The sequence below is a fragment of the Natator depressus genome, chromosome 4, assembly GCF_965152275.1.
Source record: "Natator depressus isolate rNatDep1 chromosome 4, rNatDep2.hap1, whole genome shotgun sequence".
Taxonomy (NCBI): Eukaryota; Metazoa; Chordata; order Testudines; family Cheloniidae; genus Natator; species Natator depressus.
The window spans coordinates 65831298-65845360 of NC_134237.1; the positions used below are offsets into that span (position 1 = coordinate 65831298).

The window sequence follows — 14063 nt, forward strand, 5'->3', positions numbered from 1 at the left end:
ACCCCTAGGTCCTTTTCCGCAGAACTGCTGCCTAGCCATTCGGTCCCTAGTCTGTAGCGGTGCATTGGATTCTTCCATCCTAAGTGCAGGACCCTGCACTTATCCTTATTGAACCTCATCAGATTTCTTTTGGCCCAATCCTCCAATTTGTCTAGGTCCTTCTGTATCCTATCCCTCCCCTCCAGCGTATCTACCACTCCTCCCAGTTTAGTATCATCTGCAAATTTGCTGAGAGTGCAATCCACACCATCCTCCAGATCATTTATGAAGATATTGAACAAAACCGGCCCCAGGACCGACCCCTGGGGCACTCCACTTGACACCGGCTGCCAACTAGACATGGAGACATTTATCACTACCCGTTGAGCCCGACAATCTAGCCAGCTTTCTACCCACCTTATAGTGCATTCATCCAGCCCATACTTCTTTAACTTGCTGACAAGAATACTGTGGGAGACCGTGTCAAAAGCTTTGCTAAAGTCAAGAAACAATACATAGTATACTATCCAGCATACATAGTATACTATCCAGCATAGTATACTATCCAGCATACATAGTATACTATCCAGCATAGTATACTATCCAGCATACATACTATACTATCCAGCATACATAGTATACTATCCAGCATAGTATACTATCCAGCATACATAGTATACTATCCAGCATACATAGCATACTATCCAGCATAGTATACTATCCAGCATACATAGCATACTATCCAGCATAGTATACTATCCAGCATACATAGTATACTATCCAGCATAGTATACTATCCAGCATACATAGTATACTATCCAGCATAGTATACTATCCAGCATACATAGTATACTATCCAGCATAGTATACTATCCAGCATACATAGTATACTATCCAGCAGCTCAGCAACTGGCTGCCAAAACTGTTCATACTGTGCACGTTAATAAAAACTGATCATGCTACAAAAAAATTGAGGGGAGAAATTAACTTGAATTCTGAATTGCTGTTCAATGTGGCCTCTTTTTGTTTGTTTTTCCACGAACACTTGAGCGAAAAGGTTTGAATATGCATTAGTGTTGAGGAGTGCTTGATGTGAACACCCCTATCTGCATGTAAACAAAGGTACATTGAGCACAAATATAGGCATTCAATATTCCCCCTGATCTCTGTTTATGAAATTTCAATCATCCATTTACAGAGAAGAAATGGCAACAACATGTAGCTTAAGTAACCAACCACACACTGTGAACAACAAATTGTGACTTGTCAGAGACAGTCACAGTAAATAGCTCACAAATACTACATATGCTTAAATATACTAGCATAAAGTGTTTGTTGAATGATTACTAATCATTCAAATTGTGTTTGCAGACAATTCACAGAAAAGGGACTACATTGGTTCAATTAACTGTTCAGCAATAATACTTCTGCGACTTTTGTATCAGCTTAACTTAGTCTGATAAAAGATGCCTTCTCAAATCTGGATTTCCCTTTTCTAAGAATTTTATTCTGAAGCATAGAGCTCATCCAGGTGAAAAAAATACATATTTTATGGAGGTCATAATCTATGCTTTTCTTATCACCCCAGATGGTGGATTGAAATGCTGGTGTGATATACTGCTAATAAACAGGATTGATTCTGGTAGCTATTACTTCCCAGAAGAGCTGGATTTGAACCAGGGTCTACTAATGTAGGTTTTCATAGTGTTTACTCTAGAAAAAAGTTTTTTTCAATTTTCAAACAAATATGGGGACTTGACCAGTTCACTAAGATGTGTTCTTCAATTTCAGACCTAGTCCTACTTGAATAAAGAGAAATGATTAAAAATATGCCCTAGCTGTCACCAGGTCCAGCTCTAGGTTTTTTGCTGCCCCAAGCAAAACAATTTTGGCTGCCACCCTGCTTTTTTTTTGCTTTTACATGTTTGCACTTTGCAATGGCTTTTTTTTTTTTGACTGTTTAAAATTTAAAAAAAAAATGAAAACATTGAATTTGTGGTTAGTGAAATAAAACAATTTCCTACTAGTGTACTCATTTAATTTTAACAAAATCACAATTACAAACAATTTGGGTTCAATTATACACTGTAATGAAAAACGTTAGTGTCTTCTGGTGCGCCCAGTTTCTCATAAATTAAAAAAACTATAACTGAGTAATATTTGGCATGTTTCAAATCCGATAAAATTTCATTACGCACTCCATTAGAAATTAATTGTATTATCTCATTTTGTTTATTTTTACCCAAATAATGGGAGTGAATCTCTCCATCTTTCACTCTTTGTATATGCTCAGCCATAACACTATCCAATTTTGCCAATAACTCAACCAATTTCAAAAAATTTCCATTGTTATTCTCATATAAAATATCCGAGGATCCACGGAATGCGAGGCACTGTTCGGCTACGAAATTAATGATTGCCAGTAAACATTCCAACACAGCTTGCCAATGTAGAATTTCTGAATTTAGTATACGTTGCTCTACCACATCGATTGTTGTACCGGAACATAATCTGTTTGACAGATCAATCCAATTTGTCAACGAGCGTAAATGATTTTTTGATGTTTCATGTTCTTTCAAATGCTGATGCACATTTCACCAGTCACTAAAACGTGCAGTTGCCAGAAGAATGTCCGAGTTACAGAACAGTTTGCAGCAAAAACAAAAAAACTACATCTTTGGTCTATGAATACACTAACCGTGATCTATTAATTTCTTCCCCATTTTTCATTTTTTTCTTCACACTGGATGGCATAAATTGATGAGTCAACTCATTAAATGGATATTCAAATGTAGGATCTAGTTTTGAAGGACCTTTTTTCACAATAATCATTAGCATTGTATCAGTAATTATTGTTGGCCACATACTTGGATCCGATCCCATGTCAGTCTCTCCACCTTCCATTAATTGTTCTTCAGTTTTAGATTTGGATAACAGTTCTTCGTTTCTGGACTTTTTCAGCTGAAGAAGTAAATCTTTGGATGGATTGTGATTGTTTGTCTTTATCAGATAGCAAAGATAATCTTTGGTCGGATTGTTGTTCATCTTTATCAGTTGATAAAGATAATCTTTGGTTCGATTGGTCTTCATCAGTTGATGAATAATCACTTTCAGTGCATTGCTTAGAGCTTTCTCCTTGATTGTCGACTTTTTAAAAATACTTATTTGAAGTACGAGATAGTTTTTCTAATTCTTTTTGATGTTTCTCTATTTGTTGCCCGGAAGGCAGCACCAGAAAGTCATTTTTGTTTTTGTCCTGGCATTTTAGCCGTATAACCACTGGCACCGACGTGACACAGAAATTGGCGTGAATGGCGCCAATAGGGCGGCACAGTACACAGTAATCGTGATTCCTGATTTAATTAATCAATAACCATTAACGTTTACACATTTACGCATGTTCACATTATGAGTGACCGTGTCATGACGTGACACGATAGTTTTCACGTCACGCTCCTATCGCACTACTGGAAATTTGTTTGATCTTCATGTATTATTTTTTTTCCGTACATTGGTGGATTTTTCCGAAAAAAAAGCATGGCCGGAATGCCGCCCCTGGAAATGTGCCGCCCCAAGCACATGCTTGCTTTGCCGATGCGTAGAGCCGGTCCTGGCTGTCACATGTCAACCTGTTCAACTCAGCAGGAACCTCCCCATTTTATTTGTCATTTGACATCTACCTTATCCCACTCCAGACTGTGGGTAACTGAGCTATTTTTCTTTTCAGCACCATGAATTGTCTACACTGCAAATATCTTTTCACTGCACTAAATACTTCTTTGTTTTATCTCAACCAGTATTGAGTGGCACAACACATTCATGCATTCCAACAAAACCTACTGCACTTTGTGGTCACTTATATTTATCATTTTGCCGTTGATTTTTTCCCAGGGAGAGAAGAGGAGGCTGGCCTGTTCTCCAATCTTTGTATGCCTTAAGGTTTGGGTGCCAGAGCCTTTTCTTTCTCTAGAGAATTTCCAAAGCAATCTGTCCAATTTATTACTAATTGTGTGCCTTGTCCAATTACTATTTCAGTAACATATTCTTCACTGTAACTTAATTAAATATAGTTGTAATATGTCATTAAAATCAGGTTATATTTTCTACCCTATTTTAAAAATATACAGTCTCAAACATCAGTTTTATATCCATGCCAAATGTATTGTGGACTCTCTGGGCCTACATTCAAGGTACCCCAATTCAACCTCTAAATGGCATGCAGGAAATTATGGGCCTGTACAGAGACCTTCTTACCCAACAGTGGGGAATTGTCAGTGTAGTGGGGTTTGAAACCGGGACCTTAAGTGCTAAAAACATGAAACTAAATCACTTGAGCGAAAGGAGCATCTGTTCTCTCAGCGGTTCCCAAACTTTTTTATTAAGGTGACCCACCAACTGTATTTGGACCCACGAACTGTAACTGCAACAGCAATATTGATTTTGTATTAACTTCACAAAAACATTACTGTCTCCAACATACAACAGTGAAATAGTAGGTGCAGTGAAACCAAAATCAGCCACGAATTAAAAACACATATGAAAAGACTCTGCCAAATTTATGTGCTTCATACTGCTAGCACTGAACATAATTCAGAAGATGATGACCTGGAGTGGCTTTGCAAAACCTTCCAATTCTTGGAGCAAGTTTGGAGAGGCAAAGTCTAAAATAATTTTCAACAAGAAATCTGTTGTATTGTTTGGTTTTAATTGCTGTCAGCATGGAAAACCTGTTTTTCACACAGCTAGGTGGTACAAAATGGAAAAAGCTTTTTCTGACAAAGCAGGGTACTCACATTTAATCCCCAAACAAAGTTTCCAATGACTGGGAAGGAAATCTCATCTTCAGAAAACTAATGCATGACAATTAAATGAACTCATTCTTTACTTTGCTCTCCAGAGAATGCTGATTTTCTGAGTTTACTGTAAATTGGGCCCCAAATCCAGTCAGATTCCAATTTGGGGAAGTAAAATGAACATTTCTGGTGAAGTACTGATAAGTGTTCTTTATCTGATGCTGTCAAACATGTTGTCAGTGCTATTGAAGTATTCTGAAAGAAGTGGAAACGTTGGTTACTTCATTCTCAATTAGAATTTAACAAGTGCGAAGTTTCCTCTGGAAAACTTTCAATTTGTCTTGCAAAAACAGAATATTGGTATTATTACCTTATAAAGATAAATTAAGGGCATTCACTGCATTAAAGATATCTGCAAGATCTGGCCATTCAAACACCATTTCTGAAGCAATGTTCCAAATCAGAGTTCACTCCTGACAGAAACTACAGCAGTTTGTTTCTAAGTTTTATAACACATTCCAAAACTTTTCCGTGAGACAACCAACACATTTGTGAATGAAGCAGGTCAGTATCATCTCAGAACACAAATAGCAAATAAACATGAATTCCAGTGTCTTGCTTTAACAAAGTTTACTATTGTAATGGCACTATTAAAAACTTCATGCTGTTCTGCATCTATTTGTTTTGTTGCCAGAGTTTCTCAGTGGACAATGCAGTACACTGTGTTAGCATTCAGTACAACTTCTCTAGTGTGTTTCATAGTGGCACTGTATTTCCCTGTCATGACAGCAGCTCCATCTGTACAAATGCCCAAACAGTTTTTCCTATTTATATTGCTGGTGATTATAAATTCATTTAGTAGTTAAAACATTTCCTCCATTATTGCATAACTTGGAATTTTTCTGAATAAAACCATTTTTTTTCATTAAAGTCCCTCTCTCACACAAACCATACAAATGCTACTGCTTGGCTTTTTGAGCCACGTTAGTTGACTCATCCAGTTGTAGTGTGCATATATCCCTAGCCTTAATTTCTCAAAGACCTGTGTTTTGATATCAGAAGCCATATCTTAAATTCTTCTGTGTACAGTGTTGTCAGGCAGCGGGATAGTTTCCAGTTTTCGGGCAGCTTCAGTACCAATCATGACTTCACAGGTCAAAAGCTGCTGGAAGCAGAAGTTGTTCTCTAGTCATGCAAGGTATTTTGTTTTTCATTATCCTCGATGATCTGAGACAGGATGCCCGCAATGGTGCCTTTGACTTATTCTTAAAAAGCAATTTACCAGTTTATCAACTAAATTAGGATATCTGGTGTTCAGATGCTACAGCAATATCGATGACTTCATGGATTCTTTTGTTAATACCTCAGACCAAGCCAGGCACTGTGGTTTTTGATTTTCTCTGGAACCTACAAATCCAAAATCAAATTTTCAAGAATTTTCATCATACCTCTTGATCACAGATTTTGGCACTTTCACACTTGGTTCTCCGCTGGCATGTTCACTGTTTGTTCCACTGGATTCTTTACTTGAAGCATGTATACATCTTAAGAAAGGGATCTATTTTTAAATGCACTCATCACTGTTGATTCTTTACACTGGGAGAGAACTTTTAAAGCAGATACATTGCTTGCCTCAGGACTGTATGACAGCTCCTAGCATGACTAGGCACAGTAGATAAACAGTTCTGAGATATGGTAATGAGTAAGAACAGTAGTGCACACAATCCTAAAAGGCGTAGCAGCCCCAGACTTTTCTGGTTTTGCACACCCATGTTTATGTTCAGCATAAACACTTCACCTCGACAGTCATTTGTATCACATTTTATATTTTTCCTTTTTACACAACATGGAAGCTTTTGAAATCATATACATTGATGCTTGTCTATAACTATGGCCATATTCTGTTTCTACTGTAAATATCAGGCATAATCTACAATGTCACAAGTGTTATGATGATATGAGACAGTTGTTAATGATAGTATACAAGAGCTACTTTGATTTTTCAACAGCTTTGAAAAGTTTCATAGGAGATAACCGCAGATAAGCAGCCATATTATTAATGCTCATAATTTAATTTCTGATGCCAAACTTATGCAATTACTCTGAAGTGAGAGTTGGAAACTGACACCCTACATCCAAAAAGTATTGAGCTCTATTCTGATGATTGAATAACACTTGAACACTTTGGTTTGCTTACAAATTCTTAAAAACCAATTAAAATGGAAATACGTAAATTTAGAACCAGGAAGCAAATCACTGTGCTGTTGAAGGAAAAGCAGTCTGTGTTGTATTGAGAACTGCTGTCACCTCCCAGCACCTATTTAAATAAATACTGAAATATGGCGACCCATCTAGAATCTTCCGGCAGTCCACTGGTTCATCAGGACCCATCGTTTGGTGAACATTGTATTATCTGGTAGCAGTAGTAGGCTCTGTTTTTTTCATGTGGACCAGCCACGAGATGGGGACACAAGACACACTGAAATAATGGGTTACGTTCACAAGTTCTGTAAGCCCTAAAATTCAGATTTATGCACTCACACAGCATATCCACATTCAAGCTGAGTATTTATATTTTGAACTACCAGGTCTGCGAGCACAACTAGCATTCCGGGGTTGTGCAAAAGCTGATGACCTATAAAAAATGGAGGAGCAAATTACAGACTCTGTTTAAAGATCTGGCTCTTGACTAGAACTTTGTACTTCTTTCATGTTAGTCGCTTCTAAGGTGTATCACAGCAAGGCTCCCTTTTGCAAATCTTACAAAAGTGAGTACCACTCCTTCATTTCCCCCAAGGAGAAAGGATTCCTACGCCTGAAATCTCCTGTCATCCACTCCTTGAAAACCACCAACTCAACCACTAAATCATCCGTACTTGAAAACTCCAGGTCTACCTTACTGCTGCATGCCTGAAGAGAAAAGAGAAGAGAAGGGAGACTTTGTGGTAACATGAGCAAATCAGTTATTTCAAAGAAACATCCAGTTATCCAGAAGAACACCAAAATAAAATTAAATAGAATAAAAGTTAAAATTGTTGACATTATGTAGATTAAAGGCAGAGTTCTTAACTCAAGTCCACTTTAAACTAGGTGGTATGTGCTTATATGGAGAGCATAACAACAGAGCTGCAATGAAGTTATGACTATAGAAATTTGACCTTAAATGACTCCTGGTGTAACACCATGTGTAATTTTGAAGCTGAATTTCAAAATCAATGGTTTAGTTTCTTGAAATAGGTTTTCTTGTTGAAGAACTTATTCCCTTTCATGGAACAGTCATTTTTGCTGAAAAACAGGCTGTGTTTTCTGCACACTTGATATCATTTTATATTTATAAGTTATTGTAAAAGAAACAACCATATGTTCAAGCATCAATTTTTATTCTTATTTTCATATATCAGGAAAGTGTATTAACATGTTCTTCCTAATATGTCTCTTGCAATAAAAACAGCATTAATACTTGACAATTTTATAAGATTTCATACCATGAATTAGTCAATGTCTGTAAAGTGCTTTAAAGGATATAAACTTGTTCGCTCTCTTTTAAAAAAAATTCAAAACAAAAGGCTTTTAAAGCATATTATATCAATTACAAACTGCTACACTATGTCTGGAGAGACCTACAATAAAAAGTTCCATGCAGCAGCATTTAAGATATTTTATTATTCCATAACACCAATGGTAAATTATACTGAATTCCCTGTAGTGGTAATTTAATATTAAGCATTTACAGTGTTATTTTATACAGTAAGGCAGTCAACAGGTTTTAAGGAAACTGTGATCCTATGTTTCTGCCTGGAGTTGCCTGGAGTTCCACTCCTCCAATTCCATTCCAGACCCTCTCCAATCTGGCTTCTTCCACTTTGTACTCCAGTGAAACTGCTCTCACCAAAGTCTCTAATGACTTCTTCCTAGCTATAGCTGAGAACCAGTACACCATCCTCATCCTCCTTGAGCTGTCAACCACCTTTGACACCGACCATGCTCCTCTTCTTGAAATTCTTGTCCTTCCGAGGCTTCAGTCCTCTCCAGATTTTCCTCCTACTTCTCTAATTGCTTCTTCCTCCTTCAGAGGATACTTCTTATGCCCCCTTCAGCTTTCTGTTGGGGCTCCACAGCGCTCTGTCCTTGGTGTCTCTCTTTTTTCTTTACATATTATCACCAGGTAATCTCATCCACAAATACAAATTCAACTACCATTTCTGTGCACACGAATCACAGATCTACCTCTCTACTCTAGACTTGTCTCCTTCTGTCCAAATTGAATCTCAGCCTGTCTCTCTGACATCTTCTTATAGAAGTCTAGCCATCAGCTCAAGTTCAGCATAGCTAATATAGATCTCCTAATCTTTCCCCACAAACCTACCTCTTTTCTCTACCACTTAGGACAACACCACCATTCTACCTGTCACTCAGGCCCATACCTTGGGTATTATCTTTGACTTTGAACTCTCTCTGGATCCTCACGTCCAGGCTATACTTAAATCATGCAGATTCTTTTTGCATAATCTCTAAGGTGCGGCCTTTCTTATCCAGCCACAAGGCTAAAACTCTTGTCAGGCTCTCATAATTTTTCATCTTGATTAATGCAACATCTTTCTCTCTGTCCTTAAACAAACACAATATTGCACCACTCAGATCTATACAGAATGGTCCTGCAAAGATCATTTTCCTAGGCCATTGATTTGACCATGTCATCCCTCTGTTTGCATCCCTCTACTGGCTTCCCCTTCTCTATCACATCAAACTTAAGCTACTTGTCTTCACTTTTTAAGGCCCTTCAAAGTCTATCCCTTCCCTAGCTATCATTTCTCATTCACTATCGAACGGCCACTGTTTACCTCCAATCAGCCATGACTAACAAATTTATTTGAGCATAAGCTTTCATGAGCTACAGCGAAGTGAGCTGTAGCTCACGAAAGCTTATGCTCAAATAAATTTGTCAGTCTCTAAGATGCCCCAATTACTCCTTTTCTTTCAACAGGAGACAATTTCCTTGCTCAACATTCCAAGCCTCTTTTTCTAGCCAGCACTCTACCCAGGAAGCCTCTCTCTCTGAGCTTTCTCTCCGGGTCACTCTACAAGTGCTTCTCTGGCTGTCCTTGGCTTTCTGCTGCCTTCTCTGTCTACTTTTGTGGTGTTTCTGGCTACATCTGTTCTCTTACACACAGAACGTCACCAAAAAAAATATTCAGCCTTCTGCATTTGCATTCAGTCCTTAGTGAATCCCCTCTGCCGCACTTGACTGGCCTTGCAGGTGGCCTGTGTTTTGGGCCATGGCTCCTATTGTTTCAACTATCTTACGCCAAAAGCAGTTTAATTGCTTCTTACATTTATCCTTAATGAAGGGCAGCTACTATGGTTACCAGCTTCTCCTAATCCCCAGCATAGCAGTACAAATAAACAAATAATTTTGTAGCTGAATAGCCACAATCTTCAAAGATATGATTATTTAAATGAATGATCAACACTAGAGTCAACACTAGAGCTGTGAGGGACCTGAAATTTCCATTTTGTGGCAAATTCAATTGTTTTGACATTTGTTTTAATTCTGAATTAGAAGAAAGAATTTAGAAATTTCCTGAAAAACAAAATTTTGGAAAAAATTGGTTTGGGTCAATCAGAATATTTCATCTCGATAAAATTAAAATGTTTTGTTTTGATTTAGACATATTTTACTTTTTTATTGTATAAAATAAAAACTTTCAAAAGCAAAAGTTGTTTTGAAACAAAAAATCAAAATGTGCCATTGCAAAAATGTTGAGGAGGATTGTTTCAGCCTTATCAAAATACTTCTTTCCCCTACCCTAATGCCCGTTTTTTCTAAATGAAATAAGTTTAAATTGATACATTCCCATGTTTCAGTAAGGAAATGGCATTTTCCGACAGAACAATACTGTACTGGAAAATTTTCAACCAGCTCTAGTCATGCCATACTGTACAGCACAATCCAAAGGATGATACAGGACTGTAAAAGCTCCTCTCTTCCATACACTGAGATGTCAGTGTTCTCAGCCTTTTCCATCTCACATAATGGTCTACTGGGCTTACTGTCGGGCTAGGATCCATGAATTTCCCAGCCAGGCTATTTATTTGCAACATAGTGCAAGTCACTTAACTTATTAATTAGTATCATCCCCATTTTTAAGGTGATGCAAACACATACTTACCTATTATTGTTATTTCACAGGGGCATTGCGACAATTAATTAGTCTTGGTGAAATCACTCTGAATATATTAAGTCCAACTCATAAAAGCTAAGTAATAGTATGATATTCACATATACGGGGGCATTTGTTACTTATCAAGGCCTGTAAGTATTTCTGGAGACAACGTGTCCTTGATGAAATACCATGTGATGAGATGAACATGAGGAATTTCATTAATGTCCAGCTCCCACTGGAAGCGATAGAAAAGAACAAATCTAGTGCTGTCAAGAAGTAATGCAAAGAATCCAAAAACTCACTTTGTGCTTTTTCTCTACAAAAATCAGAGATTTTAATTAAATGTTTAAGATTTGGTTCAGTGTGAAATTTGGCCAGAAAAAGTTCAACTTTACATGCCTGTCTGCCCCACATGAGCTTTCCATCTCAGCTAGTTAACATTATGTGAGGCCCATGTCTGAAGAACATAAAACTGAATACAACTTTCTATGATGCTTTTGCTCTGTTGCTCTTATCTTGCTGCCCGGGGGCTCTTTCATTCTTTGGTAGGTATTAGGGTATCCACAGCATCCCTGAATAGCCAGAAGCCAACCCATGATTTAGCTGAACTACATCTCTCTGCAGTCCCTGGCATTAGTCTTGGTAACTTCTAAATAATAAATTCAATTTTAAAGCCATGTATCTGGTTACTTGTACTGGATTATATCCAATTATTACTTCTTGTAGGGTATTACCGTTGGGCAGTCAACAATGGATGCCATCCTTACCCTCTGGCTCCTGGTGGAATTGCACCAAGAATTTAACTCCTTGCCTCCTGTGGCATATATCAGCATCAAATTGACTTCTGATTTGGTCAACAGGTCAGCACTTTGTCTAGCACTGAAAAGAGTTGGTGTTCCTGATGTTCAGCTAAATCTGGAGTGATAGTCACTGGTATCGGTGCAAGAGTGCATGTTGGTTCACAGTGTTTGCCATGTTTGTACACAACCTCAGGTATGTGGCAGAGATGCATTCAACTGAATATTAGGACTTACCATTCCACATGGTTGAAACCAGGTGCTCAAGAAGCGTCTACTGACCAAGACTATACTGACAGACAATGTTGCCTTGCTTGTGGAGAAGTCAGAGAATTTCAGCCCTGCTCTCCAAGGTCTATAAGATAAGACTCGCACTATGGGACTGAACACTTCATGACAGAAGACCAAGATCCAGAACCTCTGAGCTGGGCCACCAGAATCCCTGGTGCAGGTGGGGTAAAAAACTTGTTAATGCTCTGTACTGTACATCTGCAGTGCACTGTAGGCTGCAAATAGGTCAAACAGTTGCAGCAAACAGTATGTTCTTTCATGAATAGGTCTTGCTGCCCCCCGCATGAAGTCCAGTCTGCTTATGGATGCAAAAACATTTTTGCAGTGAGATAAAAGTTTGGGAGCTATTAAACCTGCGTACTACCCAGGAGTGGGGGAAGCTCCCTAAATTTAGGGGGACTACTGGCTCCTGAACCATGGCCCCTTCCCCCCTGAGTCTCCACCCTTGTCACACCCCTTCCCCTAAGGCCCCATTCCTGTGCCATCTCTTCCCGCAAGGCCCACCGTCCTCTCTGGTCCCTTCCCCCGTCACTTGCCCTTATGGTCAGTAAAAAGTGATGGGGCCATTCCGGCACCCCTGGTACTACTTGTATGGACCCAGACCCTCTTACAGGCAGACTTGAGAGTGGCTAGAGGTATTCCATATATGCTGTCAGAGCCAAATCCCGGGCATAAAGTGGTTTAACTTGTGCAATGTAACACAATCTCACAAAGATCTGGCCTTGCTTCAACTGGGGCATTGCATGCTCTTCAGCCATGTTGCCAGATGAACTAAAGCACCCCAGCACAACGTGCCCTCAAATTCTCCATCAACACGTGAATGGGTGCACACCCAGACCCTACCTGGTGCCACCTACTGGGGCACCCCAGAGATTTGAGGATTTGTAGGATTGGACCAGATCTTGGAATTTCACTACATGATGCCTGGTGCAATGCCATCAACTGTAGTTATTCTGGCTGCTGCAACAATCCTTAGTAGACTATTCATGTTTGATGATGATGAAGGTGTAAAAACTACTCTGAATATATGGTTTTGGTGTCTCTCAAGGACACCATTTCTCATTAAGCATTGTTTAAATTATTTTATGTTAAATGTAATTATTATATTACTGGGGAAACCACACACACACACCTACAAACATGAATGAAAAATGCTTTTTAGCATGACTGTTTTTTGTTTTACCTTACTATTATCCTTCTCCAAAGAAGAGGACAGACAGGAAGGTTGATGCCATCTCAAAAAAGGAAGGATAAGATTTTGCAGTAGAGAAAAGTATAGTGAGTCCCAAGGCTTTGGAAAGTTAATGTTATTTTCTAACATTTCAGTTGCAGAAATTTGAACATACTGAAATTTATTCATAGTGGAAATTACTTAGACCTGAGAAACACAAAGGTCTTAACACAAGGAACAGGAATTAATGAGTATTCTTTAAACTCTTTTGAATTATTCTTACATTTGAAATAACCTACAATTAATAAAATAACGCTGAGCATATCTTCTGAATATCCTCTCTTTCAATATCTTGAATTCAAAAGAATGGACAGATCTTTGACCACCAGGTAAGATCACATATACTTCATGAATATTTGGCAACATTTGCTCCAATTAAAAATAAAAATTGAGACATTAAAATACAATAACTCAAAGAACTGTTTTAATTTCTAACATGTACAAACCTGAGTTATTAAAGCAAATATTAGCTTAAGGAACCCCTAGTGAGATCATTCTAGTGGCAACAGGCTGAGCTGCAGAGAACTTCATTGAAAAATACTCTAAAAAGATTGCTCTCTGAGCTGATCAAGTTGGAACAATACTTCAGTATTTCTGCTAGGAAATTCATGCAGCAATATTCATGAAAATACTGAATGGGGTCATCCATCTTCTCTTGATAGTGGCAGTGTCCAGGATTTTGTTACCCCCACAGATAGATATAACTTCTCAAGTGGAAAGTTTGAGGACTTCACCTCAGTAGATAAAAATAGTAAAGTAGAGTACATTTTCAAAGCTGTGTGAAGTACTGGTAGAGTGAGAACAAATT

The 14063-nt window shown here is 38.2% G+C and overlaps 1 protein-coding gene across 6 annotated transcripts in view; it reads right to left on the reverse strand.

The window, feature by feature from the left end:
• Positions 1-14063, reverse strand: part of MARCHF1 (membrane associated ring-CH-type finger 1) — a 470123-nt gene that overhangs the window by 86835 nt on the left and 369225 nt on the right. The gene's annotated exons all lie outside the window — the stretch shown is intronic.